General features: G+C 43.0%; 1 pseudogene; it reads left to right on the top strand.

Moving 5' to 3' along the window:
• The first annotated feature begins 8818 nt into the window (after positions 1 to 8818).
• LOC138810238 (ankyrin repeat domain-containing protein 49-like) lies at positions 8819 to 15397 on the top strand (annotated as a pseudogene).
• Positions 15398 to 17017: the final 1620 nt, after the last annotated feature.

Genomic DNA, 17017 nt, shown 5'->3' with positions numbered 1-17017 from the left:
ATGTACCCTAACATACTCTAACCAAAACCTTAATCCTGACCTTAACATATACCCTAACATGTACCCTAGCCACTAACACATGCTCTAACAAGCATCCTAACCCATACTCTAATAAATACATGTGCCCATACATGTACTCTAACATGTACCTCCAACATACCCTAACATGTTCCTTAACCCTAAGATATACCCTAATATACACCCTAATATGCCCTAACAAATATTTTAATCTAAACAGGTACCCCAATGGGTACCGCCAATGTACCATAGCACTATCCTAACATGTGCCCTAACCCTAACAGTAACCATAACCCTACCCCAATTGAGTACCCTAACACTAACACATTCTGTAACATACCCTAATGTGTGCTCTAACCCTAACCCAGACCATAACACCAACAAATCCCTTATCAATTATCCTAACTCTAACATATACCCTAACATGTACCCCAACACATATCCTAACACATACCCCAATACATAACAGATATATTAACAAAATGTACTGTAAACCATAGTTACCCTTACATGTACCCTAACTCATACCTTAACACAAAAACTAACCCAAACCTTAATACCCTTACACATGCCCTAAGGCAAACGCCAACATGTATACTAACGTGTACCTTAACCACTAATACATACGATAACAAGTACTCTTACACATACAGATACCCTCACATGCACCCTAATATGTACCCAAATGAACCTTAACACTAACTGAAACTCCAACCCTAAGTAATACCCTAATACATGCCCTAACCGTAACGCATACCCTAGCCATGTACCCTAATCCTAACACATCATCTAAACCCATATCCTAATTAGTTCCCTAGAACATACTCAAAACCATGCAGGTACCCTTACAAGCACTCTAACCCCAAATGTAATCTAACATATTCCCTAACACATGTGTTAACTTTAACAAAACCATAAACCTTATACCCTGAAACATGTCCTAAACCTAACACATACCCCATCACATATCCTAACATGAACCATTAACATTATCACATATCTTGATATGTAGCCTAACTATGAACACATACTCTAAATGATACATGTGCCTAACATGTACTCCAAATGTATGGCATAACAGTAGCCTATAACTTGCCATGATCCTAACATGTATCCTGACATGTTCTCTAACATATATACATATCCTATCTCTGGCCCATACTAACTCCCTAATTTGTAACTTAACTATAACCCATACCTTGACATGTACCATAACTAACACATATCTTACCATGTACCTTAAAATGTGCTCTAACCTCAAAATATTGTTTCAACATTAACATGTATCCTAACAAGCACCCTAACAGTACTCAAAACCACCCTTACATGCACCCTAACCTGTACCCCAAATGCACCCTAACAAATACTCTAACATGCCTTAGCCCTAACAGGTACCTTAACCCTGTCATTTCCTATGCTAACATGTACTCTAAATCATAGCAATACCATTACATGCCCTGTAACATGTACCCCAAACCTACCCCAATGCATGCCCTAACATGTGTGCCAAAACCTAACACCCTAACATGCACCTCAAACCCAAACACTATCTTAACGTGTTCCCTAACATGTACCCCACCATACATCCTAACTCTGACCCATTCTCACATCCTAGCATGTGTCCTAACCCAACTCATACCCTAATATGTACCCCAAGCTACTCACCAATCTTATGTCTCACTCTAAACCATCTACTAACCCCAACCCATACATAACTACACAACTAACACTTTCTGCAATCCTAACCCTAACAAGTTCACTAATCCTCACCTGTTCCATAATCAACTTTGAAGACTACTCCATATCCATACCATATCCATAACCCCAACCCATCCCACAGAGTTCTTCCTCACACATTCCCTAACCCTAAACCTTTCCTGGACCCTTACTCTAACATTTCCTCAAGTGCATCCCCAACATCACCCTTTGTCTACCATATTCCCTACACCCTTTCCTGACCTTAAGCCTGACCTATTCCATAATCCAAATGCTAGCCCTAACCTCACCAGATCGATAACTTTAACCCATAATCCTAACACTGACAGTGACCCTGACTCTGACCCTAACCCACAACCCTAACCCATACCATAGCACATGCTCCAACATGTACCCTATCAGTTATCCTAACACATACCTTTACTCCAAAACCCTAAACTGTAACACATACCCTAATAAGTACCATAACAAATATAGTAAACAGTGTCACATTCTATCAAGTACCCTAACAAGTACTGTAAACCATACCGGTACATTTACATACACCCTATGATCTACCTCGAATTCACTTTAACACATACCCTAACACTTGCCTTTAACCCAAACTATAACCCTAATATACACTATAGCATATACCTTAACCCTAAAAATACCCAAACTCTAACACAAACCCTGACATATACCATAAACTTCATCCTAACTCAAACACATGCCATAACATATACTCTAAACACTAAAATGTGTGGTAACAACTACTCTTACATGCACTCTAATACATGCCCAAACATACCCTAATACATAACCTTAACCCTAAGCCAAACCCTAACAAATACTCTAACATATACCCTACTGATTAACACAGACCCTAACCATTATCATGTACTGTAAAGCTTACATATCCCCTAACAAGTACCCTAAACTTATCCCAACATACTTCCTAACATGTTGCCTAACCCAAACCCTAACTGTAACCTTAACACATACCCAAACACATACTCTAACACACACTCTAAACATTTACATGTATCCTAACAAGTACTCTAACATGTACTTCAAGTCATACATGTACCCAAACATGTGACAAAACATACCCTGTTTGCTAACATGTACTCTAAACACTAACTCATACCCTAACAAAGACCCTAACACTTATTCAAAACCATGCAAGTACCCTTAAATACACTCAAACTTGTACCCAAAAGTAACCCAATGTACACCCTAATATGTGCCCTGACTTTAACATGTCTTTTAACCCTAACAGATTTCCCAATAGTACTCTAACACATTAAACATAGTCTAGACACACATATTATAACAAATACCCTAACACATACTCTATAAAGCATACAGGTAACATTACACGTACCCTGAATGTACCTAACATACTCTAACTCTGACCTTTACATATACCCCAAATACCTTGACACGTACTCTAAAAAATAAATGTACCCTAACACGTGACTCAAACATATCCTAACATGTACCTTAACCCTAACATGTACCCTAACATGCAACTTAACATCCCCTAACAAGTACTGTAAACCACACAAGTATCCTTACATGTACCCTAACATGTACCCTCAATGTTCCCTAACATATAGCCTAACATGTGCTATAGTCTTAACATGTACCTTCACCCTAACGAATCTCCTGTGAAGTATGCTAACTCTAATACATACCATAATATGTGCCCTAACACACACTCTAACATGTACCATAACCCTAACAAATCCCCTATCAAGTAGCCTAACTCTAACACATACCCTAACATGGACTCAAACACATACCCTAATATGTGCCATTACTTTAACATGTATGTTAAACCTAACAGATTCCCAATATACTGTAACATACTAAACATGCTCTGGACACGAACCCATATGGTAACAAGAACATGTACCCTGAATGTACCCTAACAAACTATAACTTAACATATACCCTAAACGTAGCACATCCCCTAATAAATACTCTAAATTCTAATACATTGTCTAAACCATACAGGTAACCTTATGTGTACTCCAAATGTGTAACCTGACACAGGCCCTAGTCCTGACACATACATGTACCCTAAAATATTCCCTAACATATATCCCATCACACACCCTACCTCTGGCCCATACTCACACCCTAACATGTACCCTGACTGACATCCATACGCCAGCATGTACCCTAACTCTAACACCCTATGTACCTCAACCCTAAAATGTATGGTAAACATTAACATGTACCCTAACAAGTACCCTAACGTGTACTCTAAGTGAGCCTTACATGCACCCTAACATGTACCCAAATGCTCCTGTGCTCTGCTCTTCCACAAGCCCTGCCCCTGGGCTGCACACTTCCCTGCTCTAGGCAGAAGGTGCTCTAGGCAGGTGCACCGTCCATGGAGGACACGGTGCACTGAGGGCTGCTTCCCACCAGAGGGTGCTCTAGGTATGTGCACTGTCCTCCTCACCACCAGGGGGTGCAGTGACCACTGCTTCCCACCAGAGGGCACTCTAGCTGTGTGCACCGTCCTCCTCACCACCAGGGGGTGCACTGACCACTGCTTCCCGCCAGAGGGCGCTCTAGGTATGCGCACTGTCCTCCTCACCACCAGGGGGTGCACTGACCACTGCTTCCCAACAGAGGGCGCTCTAGGTATGCGCACTGTCCTCCTCACCACCAGGGGGTGCACTGACCACTGCTTCCCACCAGAGGGCGCTCTAGCTGTGTGCACCGTCCTCCTCACCACCAGGGGGTGCAGTGACCACTGCTTCCCAACAGAGGGCGCTCTAGGTATGTGCACTGTCCTCCTCACCACCAGGGGGTGCAGTGACCACTGCTTCCCAACAGAGGGCGCTCTAGGTATGTGCACCATCCTCCTCAGGACCCCCGGGGCCTCCCACAAGCTCCGCCCCTGGCCCACTCACTTCTCTTTTGCCACACACCCTGTGCTCTGCCCCTCCACAAGCCCCGCCCCTGGACCGTTCATTTCCATGCTCTGCTCCTCCCACAAGACTAGAGGGTGCAGTGAGCACTGATTCCCACCAGAGGGCGCTCTAGGCTTGCACACTGCCCTCCTCCTCTCAAGACCTGGAGTACATTAAGGGCTGATTCCCACCAGAGGGCGCACTAGGCAGGTGAGCTCCCTGCTGCTCTCCTCGGGACCCAGGGTGCAGTGAGAGCTGATTACCCCCAGAAGGTGTCTAGGCAGGCTCATCGTTATCTTCTCCTCAAGACTGGGGGTGAGGGAGGTGGGGGTGCAGTGAGGCTGCTTCCCACCAGAGGGCGCTCTGAGTGTGTGCACTGTCCTCAGGACCAGAGGGTGCAGTGAACACTGCTTCCCACCAGAGGGCGCTCTGGGTGTGTGCACCGTCCCTCTCAGGACCAGAGGGTGCAGTGAACACTGATTCCCACCAGAGGGCGCTCTAGGTGTGTGCACTGTCCTCAGGACCAGAGGGTGCAGTGAACACTGATTCCCACCAGAGGGCGCTCTAGGTGTGTGCACTGTCCTCAGGACCAGAGGGTGCAGTGAACACTGATTCCCACCAGAGGGCGCTCTGGGTGTGTGCACTGTCCTCCTCAGGTCCAGGGGATGCAGTGACCACTGATTCTCACCACATGGTGCTCTAGGTGTGCACACCATCCTCCTAGGACCCCAGGGCCTCCCACTAGCCCCTCCCCTGAACCCCTCACTTCTGCTCCCTTGCCACACCCCTCCTGTGCTCTGCTCTTCCACAAGCCCCACCCTTGGACCGCTCACTTCCAAGCTCTTGCCCCTCCCTTCTCGTGCTCTGCCCCCCCACAAGCCCCCACATTGATTTGCTCTCTTTTGCACTCTTGCCCCATCCCTCTCAAGCTTTGACCCTCCACAAGCTCTGCCTCACTTCCAAGCTCTTGCCCCTCCCTTCTAGTGCTCTGCCAGTCCACAAGCCCCGCCCCTGGGCCGCTCACTTCTGGGCTCTTGCCCACCTCTCTCGTGCTCTGCTCCACCCACAAAACCTGAGGATGCAGTGAGCACTGATTCTGGCCAGAGGGAGCTCTAGGTATGCACACTGTGCTCCTCTCCTCCCGGCCAGGGGTGCAGTGATCACTGATTCCCACCGGATGGTGCTCTAGGTGTGCATACTGTCCTCCTCAGGACCCCAGGTCCTCCCACAAGCCCACCCCTGCACTGCTCACTTCCTCGCTCTTGCTCCACCCCTCCTGTGCTCTGCTCTTCCACAAGCCCCACCCCTGCACCTCTCACTTCTTGTTCTGCTCTGCCCACAAAACCAGAGGATGCAGTGAGCACTGATTCCCGCAACAGTGTGCTCTAGGCTTGCACACTGTCCTCTCCTCAGGACCTAGGGTGCAGTGATGGCTTATTCCAACCAGAGGGCACGCTAGACAGGTGAGCACCTGGCTCCTCTTCTCGGGACCAGGGGTTGCAATGAGGGCTGTTTCCCACCAGAGGGTGCTCTAGGCATGCTCACCGTCCTCCTATCCTCAAGACCAAGGGGTGCAGTGAGTGCTGATTGCCACTAGATGGTGCTCTAGGTGTGTGCACTGTCCTCTTCTCAGGACCAGAGGGGTGCAGTGACCACTGATTCCCACCAGATGGTGCTCTAGGTGTGTGCACTGTCCTCTTCTTCTCAGGTCCAGGGGGTGCAGTGACCACTCATCCCCACCAGATGGTGCTCTAGCTGTGTGCACTGTCCTCTTCTTCTCAGGACCAGAGGGGTGCAGTGACCACTGATTCCCACCAGATGGTGCTCTAGCCGTGTACATGATCCTTCTCATCTCAGGACCAGAGGGGTGCACTGACTGCTCATTCCCACCAGATGGTGCTCTAAGTGTGTGCACTGTCCTCTTCTTCTCAGGTCCAGGGGGTGCAGTGACCACTCATCACCACCAGATGGTGTTCTAAGTGTATGCACCGACCTCTTCTTCTCTGGTCCAGGGGATGCAATGACCGATGTTTCCCACCAGATGGTGCTCTAGGCCTGCACATGATCCTCCTCATCTCAGGACCAGAGAGGTGCAGTGACCACTGCTTCCCACCAGATGGTGCTCTAGGTATGCACACTGTCCTCAGGACCCTTGGCCTCCCACAAGCCCCGCCCCTGGACCGCTCACTTCCCGCTCCTGCCCCACCCCTGCAGGGCTCCACTCCTCCTGCTAGCCTGTAGCTGCAGCTACTTCTGCCCAGGACACTGTAAAACTTGAAGCCCTGATGAAGTGTCCCAAAGCCTCAGTGCCAAAGACAGACTAGCCTCTGTTTGGTCCTGCTGCAAACTTTAGTGTCTGAAGCCCAGAGCAGTCTTGTCCCAGTGTTATGGAGAAAAGAGTCCACCACTCCGACAGCCTCACGTAAAAAGATGACTTTATTGGGGAAGTGGCGAGCTGACCGGCCAGGGACACAGCACAGACTCAGGAGCTGAAACTGCGACCCCGAATGGCCCACAAGCTAGGGTTTTTAAAGGCAACATCCACGTGGTCCAGCCTGGCCACGCACAGGTGGCCAATGGGATTGTAACACCACATAAGGGTTGCATGTTTATGTCCGTGGCCGGTGGGTTACAGTCCGACTCCTAGGAACTGTTTGAACTAAGCTATCATTCTGGCTTGAATTGGCGGGCAAATTTGGGGTCCCCACACAAAGTAGGTGGATATTCTTACTCTTGGGGTTTGTATATTCTGGAAACATGATGTCCTGTGCCCTGCATCCTTGAAGCTGGGGGCTGTTACAAAGCTACAGGAGCTTTATTACAAACATAGCTACAGGGGGATACACAATGTGCACACCGAGGCATCGACTCCCTTGAAGCAGGAGGCAATCGATGACCCGGTGGGATGCACAACGTTGCACAGCAGGCACTGTTCTAATTGGGCAGGGTATGACATAGGGCAGAATTCTGTGTGAAATACGTTTTGAGGTCTCCCTTCATGGCCTCTCTTTGTTTTTAGTAAAGGGTCAACTTCTCTGCTTAGTTTTCCTCACACAGTCTGGGACCTTAACAGTCTAGGGGACCCTTCGCCCCTACACCAGCTCTCATTGAATTCTCACAGTGTCAGCTCAGGCCCAGCAGTGATCTGCTGGGTGCAGGAAGGAGATGGGGCCCCAGAGGAGCCACGAGGTCCATAGGGAGGTAGAGGCTGCCGGCAGAGGCAGGAACATTGTAATGGGTTGTGTTCCCAAAGTTCATATATGGATGCTCTCATCACCCGGTACCTGTGAATATGACCTTACATGGAAATGGGCTCTTGGCAGGAGATCAACTCCATTTCCTGTTGTTATTGTGCCCCTAAAAGGGGTAAATGGGGTCCCAGAAATGCACCCAGGGATGATCCTCTGTAGAGACGTCACTCTGCCCTCACAGGTTTGGAAGCTGAGAGAAGATCTAGAACTCACCGTTCCTTGTACCTCCTGAGGGAATGTGACCCAGAAGACACTGATTCCATGCTGCTAAACTTCAGAGCTGTGAACACAGATCTCTAAACCACCCAGTCTACAGTGGTGTGTCAGAGCAACCCTAGGGAAATAACACAAATGTTCTGCTCTTTCCATGATATATATAGATATACATTGTGGGGGGGGGGTCACGGGGCCTGAACTCTGGGCCTGGGTGCTGTCCCTCAGCTCTGCAGCTCAAGGCTAGCGCTCTACCATGTGAGCCACAGCATCACTTCCAGCTTTTTCTGCTTATGTGGTGGTGAGGAATCGAACCCAGGGCCTCATGCATGCAAGGCAAGCGCTCTACCACTGAGCCACCTTCCCAGCTCTCAAGCATCACTCTTAACATAAAACCATCTTATCTAAACTATTAACAGTGTAAAAAATAAGCATAAAAAGAGCTGGATCACAAGGATCATACATACTTTCCTCTACCAGTTCTAGTATTTAATATTTAATGAGTATCATGACAAAACCACCAGAATTTAGATACTCTGTATGTGCAAGATTGTTATATACTCTGAAGATTAAACCTCTATTGCCATTTTGCTAAAAAAGAAATGTGTTTTCATATCTGGATGAACAAAATAAAGCAGACGTAGTTCATCTCTAGAAGTCTACCTTAGCATATAAAATATCTTTTATTTAGAATAGTAAAAATGGAAAAAAGAGAAAATAAATCATGATGAAAAAACAAATGCAGAAAGTTCACTGGACTTTTCTAACCACTTCAACCAACTTGAACTGTTGAAAACACATGGACACCCCATCCCCACTGGTACTCAAAGTCTGGTTATGCAATTCTGATGAAGATGAGGAACAAGATGAAAAAAGTGAAGAGTGGTATCAATTGCAAGGGAAAAAAATGGAGAAGGATCCAAGCAAATTGCTTCTTTGGGCTGCCCAAAATAATCCAGTAAAAAATACATTAAGGAGCCAAGGACCATTACATAGTAGGAGAGCCATCGGTTTTATAGCTAGAAGATCTTTTCCCCAACCCCGATTTGAACCGTATCTTTAGGCTTACACAATTTTTGAACCTCTAGTTTCTTGTCTTTGAAGCTGCCATCACAATATTTGCCTGTTTATTCAGGTTAATGAGAATCAAATGAAGCAATGTACAAAAAAAGCACATATTAGGGTATCTTAATATTATTTAAGGTTATTTACAAACCTCATAAGCAGTTGTCTTATCATGTATTTTTAAATCCTTTATATTTCAAATCAGTTATAGCTAATCATTATTTTCTAGTTAATTATCATTTAAGATAGGGAGGACGTTAACACTAAATACCAGGCCTCACATATCCCTACAAGGAAAATAAAAATATTTTATATTTTGTGGACCTTTTAATGTGCACTGCAATATACTAGAGGTTAATAGATCAAAATGAAAACCAATTCCTAAAAACAGGTTTATAAAGTTGTATTTAAAAGGAATTGAATCCTTTAATCCCTGAATTTTTCTTGTTCTTATTTTATTCCTCTGTTAAGAGAAGTTTCATTTTTTAACTTTTATATGCCATGTATATTGGTATAGTAATCCTTTCATAAAACATGAATTACTTTTTTGCAGATGAAAATTATTAAATATAGTTATAGTCTGTATTATTTCTCTCTGGCCAAAACTTTGGGAAACAGGCCCTAATTGAACCTTAAATATATGGTTTGATATTAGATAATCACATTCAAAAATAACTAACACGTGTTCATTATGAAGTTACTTGTCCTCTTCTCCAAATACAGAAATCATAAGTTGTTTTTATTTTAAAGTCATCTGATAACAAATTTTGGGGGTTCGTTTGTTTTTACTTGAGTCTAAAGCCACAAGTCAGACTGGGGAAATGGCTCAGCGGTAGAGTGCTTGCCTTGCATGCATGAGGGCCTGGGGTCAATTCCTCAGCACCACATAAGCAGAAAAAGCTGGAAGTGGTGCTGTGACTCAAGTGGTAGAGCGCTAGCCTTGAGCTGAAGAACTGAGGGACAGCGCGCAGGCACCGAGTTCAGGCCCCATGACCAGAAAAAAAAAAAAAGCCACAAGTTAGTTTAATTTTCTTTTTGCTTTGAGTTAAATTATATACATGTATGTGTGTGTGTGTGTGTGTGTGTGTGTATGTATCTTTCTTTCTCAGCTTTCAGCTTATTACAGTGCAGAGACTACTTTCTGAAAAGGCCGCTCATGTGAATACTAGGGATGACAATGAGTATACCCCTCTTCATCAGGAAGCCTACAGTGGACACTTAGACACTGTCCGTGAGTTGGTGGCTCAAGCAGCAGATATTCATGCAATAACTGTGGATGGCTGTTTGGCCCTGCACAGTGCTTGTAAGTGGAATAACACCAGAGTGGCTTCCTTCTTACTTCAGCATGATGCAGATATCAATGCCCAAACGAAAGGGCTCTTGACCCCCTTGCATCTTGATAGCAGAGATATGCTGGCTCTCCTTCTGATGAACCATTATATCAAACCAGGACTGAAGAACAACTTGGAAGAAACTGCATTTAATATTGCCAGAAGGACAAGCATTTATCACTACCTCTTTGAAGTTGTGGAAAGCGGTACAAATTCTTCTCCAGTCTTAATGGTTTGGTTAATTTTCTTAAATTTCAAAAATGCCAGTCCATCCTTTGTGTCAGATACAAAATATTTTTACAATACAAAGTAGATATCAGTGTCTTACTTCCAAATGAATTGTCTGACTTTGATGTCCAAATGTACTTGAGTTGTTTGGAAACATCTTCAATGATTTCTGTAGAGTTTGTGATTTTTTAATTAGAATTCATTTTAATTTGTCTGTTGAAATGAGTATTACAGAAACTAAAGATATTTCTGGTGTTGGTATGAAAAAGTATACTTTAATATTCTATATCTTGGGTCTTCATTGAACATTTAGTGTATTGGCATATATTTTTATCAGACAAGATAATTCAGAATTTAAAACCTTTTAAATGTAGTGGTGCAGTTATCTTCTTTAGGTTGCTTTCATTTTATACCAGAAAACAAAATATTATTAGTGACTTGAATGTTTACAAGTTTAAAATAATTATCTTTGCTTTTGGAATATAAAAAGATTTCAGGAAAGCAGTTAGCTAGGTGTTTAGCCCATGGCTGGGATATAGTGTTTTCCCTACTACAATCCATTCAGTCTTGTGAACAATCTCAGTCAACCTGCATGGTCCTTGTTCTTACAGTAAGTTAACATGACCTTTTAGACATGTAAACAACTATGCCTTGGTCTAGGAAGTATAGCTTCCCAGCTGGTTTTAATCTTGTGATCTGCTGTTAGGACATTTCTCAGTTTCAGAGAATCAGTATCTCTGATACAAAGATTTTTGTTAGATTATGAAAGATTGCTTTCTGTTTAATGACACAAAGAGGAGATACTAAACGATAGATACAGCAGGCAAACAAGTGAGGGTAGAATAGGCCCCCTCTATCCAATGACGTTGCTGCACAAGGTTGCCTTGGGGACTGCATCCATGGTTTTGAGTAAACTTTGCATTTAACTTTAGATCCAAAGGAGCCTCCTTATGTCTGATTGACAGGTGAGTCCTCTTGTTTTTTAAGCCTTAGCCCTCAAAAATGCTGAAGAACAAAATTCATATATGAAAAATTCCGTCTCCTGGAGGGGAGAATTTGTATTGCTTGCTCTCTTTATGCTTTCTTTAGTATTTACTAGATTCGTCTATCCACAGAAGACATTCACTAATGATGCTTTTGTCTTTATAATATACCATGCAGACCATTTTCATCCCCCTTTTTTAATGTGTACCAGTACAGAGCTTAAACTCAGGGCCTCAAGGTTTTTAAAGTTTTCATCATAGAGGTCCTAAGCTATGTACATATGACCACATAAGCCGATGCTAAGTGAAATGAGCCCCAAGATAGGGACAAAAGAGATTTTATCTTTCTTGCTGTTGCTTTTAATGTATTTATAATGTACCATGTGATTTTTTGTTTCTTTTGTATGTTCTTCTCCCATGGTATAACCCCTGTTGTCACTGTAGTTGATTCTAGTGTCCTGCATCTTGTATATACATTTTTCTAATTTGGGGAGGAGTCAGAAATAACAAAATGCTAATAAGAATACAGGATGACCTATTGTAACAATGAAATGTACAAGACCCTGTGTTGAAATGAACTTTACAACTTGGGGGGGGGGAGGAGGGAAGAGTTGAGGAGATGGGAAGAAAGGGATGGTAGAGGAAAAACAAAGGAGGAGGTAACAATACTCAATAGGAAATGGACTCATTACTTTGCTCATGTAACTGTAACCCCTCTGTACAGTATCTTTACAATAAAATATTTATTTATTTATTTTAAAAAAGTCGGGCCCTGGTGGCTCATGTCTGTAATCCTACCTACTCAGGAGGCTGAGATCTGAGGATCACAGTTCAAAGCCAGACCAGGCAGGAAAAGTCTGTGAGACTCTTATCTCCAATAAACCACCAGAAAACTGGAAGTGGTGCTGTTGTGCAGTGGTAGAGCTCTAATCTTGAGCTGAAGAGCTGAGGGACAGTGCCCAGGCACAGAGTTCAAGCCCCATGACCAATAACAACAAAGAAATATAAATATTGCTGCCACTTGCTTTGGTGATATGTGAGTACTTCCTTTCAGTTTTTGGTAAATGTCATATATATGCCAAGAGAAATAATGTGAGAGGGCTGTGCCTTCTTCAGTACGATACAAGGTTAGCACCAGTTTTCATTGACTTGGAATTTGCCCATCACAATTCTCTAGGAAGCACCAGGGTCCTGGGGCTTGTGTTCTGTGCCACTGTATCTCAAGCTTGACCTGGGCATGAGGTCACTGGAAACACTTCTGGGAATCTGATGCCTGGTTCCTAGACCGGAGACCACATACCTGTTCAGTGTCAGGACACAATTATGACCCCCTATTTATGTGATTCTTCCCTTAATGTGAACACCTGCTGGTGTACAATCCATGTACACATACCTGTTGCTTATAAAAGGCAAGCATACACAAATAATACAGGTTCTTCTGTGGCCATTTTTCTTGAGACAGAGCCATGCAGCCAGCATGATCTTGCCACAGATCTCTGAGTACTAACATTACTGCATGCACCAGTATGCCAAACCTCTGGTGGCCATTTCGGATTTGAAGGGTGCTTTTTCCCCTCTTGACACTACTGGGATTTGATCTTAGGATTTTGCACTTGGTAGGCAAGAGTTCTACCACTTAAGCCCTGCATCTAGCCCTTTTTGCTTTCATCTGTTTTTCAGTCTTAGTTTTGCCTAAGCTAGTCTCAGACTATGGTCTTCCTGCCAATGCCTCTCAAATATGTGGATTTGCCAGATATTTGAGAATGCCTCTTGCAGACATTTTCCCAGCCTGACCTAAAACTCTGGTCATCATAATCACCACCTCCAAAGTAGCTGAGTAACAGGTGTGACCCACAGTGCCAGGCCAGCAGTGTTCACTTCAATCAGGTAGTTGATGCTGTATTTTTAAATGTTTTTACTGTAAAAATACTGTACAGAGGGGTTACAGTTACATGAGCAAGGCAATGAGTACATTTCCTATTGAACACTGTTGCCCCCTCCTTTGTTTTTCCCCAGCCATCCTTTTCCCCCCCCACTTCCCCGATTCCTTCCCCCTCCCAAAGTTTTAAAGTTCATTTTCAACACAGGGTCTTGTACATCTCATTGTTACAATGGGTCATCCTGTATCCTTATTAGCATTTTTATTGCCTTCCCCTCCCCAAATTATCAAAATGTATATACTAGATTCAGGACACCGGAATCAAGTACAGTGACAACAGGGGTTACACCATGGGGAAAGAACATACAAAGAAACAAAAAATCACATAGTACATTACAAGTACATTAAAAGCAACAGCAAGAAAGATAAAATGTCTTGTGTCCCTATCTTGGGGTTCATTTCACTTAGCATCAGCTTATATGGTCATATGTATATAGCTTTTGACCTTCTCTGCTTGTCCTAGACATGTACTAGTCATTGCAAACAATGGAACCCATGGGACCTATGTTTCTTTGGGCCTGGCTTATTTCACTTAATATAATTTTTCCAAGTCTTTCCATTTCCTAACAAATGGGGGCGGTATCATTCTTTCTGATGGAGACATAGAATTCAATTGTATATATATACCACATTTTCTTGATCCATATTCATCTATTGATGGGCATCTGGGTTGATTCCATATCTTAGCTATGGTAAATAATGCTGTGATAAGCATAGTTGTGCTGGTAGCTTTAGTATGATCTTGTTTGTGATCATTTGGGTAAATGCCCAAAAGTGGATAGCTGGGTCATAGGGGAGCTCTATGTGAAATCTTTTGAGAACCTCCATACTGCTTTCCAGAGTGGTTGAACAAGTTTACACTCCCACCAACAGTGCAGTAGTGTTCCCTTCTGGTCACATACCCTATAGCATCTGATCGGTGTTGTCTTTCCCACCTACCAAGAAAGTAACGCAGGTTATTATACTAACACTGAAAATATCAAACAGTAGCCACCTGCTATGTGGGAAAGTTGAGAGAGCCCTATGAGATATGCTTGTGCTGTCTATTGTCTTCTTTGGATTCTGAGTATACCTAAAACCAGTATATCATTTTTAGATAAAATACATGTTTTAGGTTAAAATATTAATTCAATAAATTTATTTTAAATTGATTTTCAGTTCATAGATGACCCAGATGTCAAGATCAAACTCAAGGTCCAGGCCTTAATTTACCCAGCCCTTCAGACTCTGAACATGAATTTACCATCGTACGAGGACAATGCTGACCTTCCCTTCCTGACCAGATCACTAATGATCAGATTCTGGAGCGGTTACTTTACCACAGATAGGTCACTTGAAAAGGCCATGCTCTTCAACCAACACATACCCATGGAATTAAGCCATCTTTTCCAATTTGTGAATTGGAGCTCTTTGCTCCCTGAGAGGTTTGTGAAAGGCCACATTTATCGCCATCCTATCCCTGGCAGTTCAGAGCTGGTTAAGAAATACCCAGGGCTCCTAGATGTGAGAGCAGCCCCACTGCTGGCCGATGAGAGCAAGTTGCATGGTCTGCCTTTGACCGACATCATCACTTGTCAGAGATGACGGACTCCTATATGTCACCCGTCTTCAGAACGCTGGAGTGAACGTGACCCATGACCACATGGAGGATGGATTCCATGGACTCCTAGCCTATATTTGGCTGGAAATTAAAGATAGGATAGAAAATCAGTACCTGAGTTGGCTAAGACAAAACCTATAGTAAAAACATAAGCAATTGTATATTGAAGATATGTAAAACCCAGAACCAGGACAAGCTAGTAAAAATCAAGAGCTAACAGTTCCTGTGATGTTTATCATCTGTTATGTCCCTAAGGCACTGGTGGCCTTATTTTTGTTGTAATTATTGTTTCTTGTTAGCAGACCCTCCTGTTTTAGTCCTTACTCTTTTATTCACTTCTGTAAAAATTTCTAACTTACTTTTTCTACCACAATTACTCACTTCTATCTCTAATTTGCAGCTTTGGTTTATGATTGCCAAATAGTTGATCATTGTCAAACATATCTGATTGGTAAAATGCCAGAATTTTAATGTGCCTGAGTTTAGAGCTTTTGAACACTGCCCTGTACGTACTGAATTGTATTATGAGCCAAATTTCCTGTTTGTTTTGGATTTTGTACATTGTATACTTAATGTGTTCTCCTGGGATATTTCCACACATGTCTATAATATGCTTTGATATCAATCTTTCCTCATGACTGCTTCTTGTCCTTTTCCTAATACTCTTCTACACAATGTCCTCCAATAATGTTCATGAATTTCTGTTACTTTGACTCATGTATCTATATTCCATTTATGACATAATTTATGTAGTATTTGTTTGAGTATGGCTTATTTCACTAACTATGATGATTTGTATTTCCAACAATTTTCCTGAAAAATCAAGTTTTCATTCTGCTTTATGACTGAATAATACTCCTCTGTGTGTGTATGTGTGTGTGTGTGCACACACACGTGTGTAAAGCATTTTCTTTATGGGAATCAAGGATGATTCCATAATTTGGCTATTGAGAAATGTACAACACTGAACATATATTTGTTTGCAATTTTATTGAATGCTGTCTAAACATTCCTTTGGGTATATACCCAACAATGTTCCTCTTTTTGAGGAACATTCATACTGATTTCTGTCAGTTGTACTAACTAACATTCTCACCAAAAGTACATAAGAAATTTCTGCTTTATTGAATTGGAAGTGAAAGATTCTTTCATAATTTGTCTGTATTCATCTATTTCTCTTATTATATTTATTCTTTCCTCACCTCTCATGTTTGTAGTCACTTCTTTCTCTGTATGGATGATTTCTTCAAATATCTTCTGCAATGCTGACTTAGTGTTCACAACTTGCTTTAGTTTGTGTTATTCTTTGGAGATATTTATTTTTCATTCAATTTTAAAGGATAACAAGAAATACAGTATCCTGGTTTGCATTTTTTTTTGGGGGGGAATCCGGTCATAGGGCCTGAACTCTGGGCCTGGGCGCTGTCCCTCAGCTCTTCTGCTCAAGGCTAGCGCTCTACCACTTGAGCCACAGTGCCACTTCTGGCTTTTTTCTTTTTGCTTATGTGGTGCTGAGGAATCGAACCCAGGGCCTCATGCATGCAAGGCAAGCGCTCTACCACTGAGCCACCTTCCCAGCCCCTGGTTTGCAATTGTTAAGTCTGAACTTTTGAAACTCGGTATCTCATGGTTTTCTGGAGGTTATGGGATCTCTCTGATGTAAATCTGAGGGCATTGCCTTTGTAAGTGAACTGACATTTTTCTCTTGCAGTTTTCAATATACTTCATTGGGTCTCTGGACTTGACATTTTAAGAGATGGG

The sequence above is a fragment of the Dipodomys merriami genome, unplaced genomic scaffold (genome assembly GCF_024711535.1).
Source record: "Dipodomys merriami isolate MVZ:Mamm:240054 unplaced genomic scaffold, mDipMer1.0.p SCAF_5, whole genome shotgun sequence".
Taxonomy (NCBI): Eukaryota; Metazoa; Chordata; class Mammalia; order Rodentia; family Heteromyidae; genus Dipodomys; species Dipodomys merriami.
The sequence above is the reverse complement of the archived record's forward strand: the minus strand, read 5'-3'. Positions and strand labels throughout refer to the sequence as shown.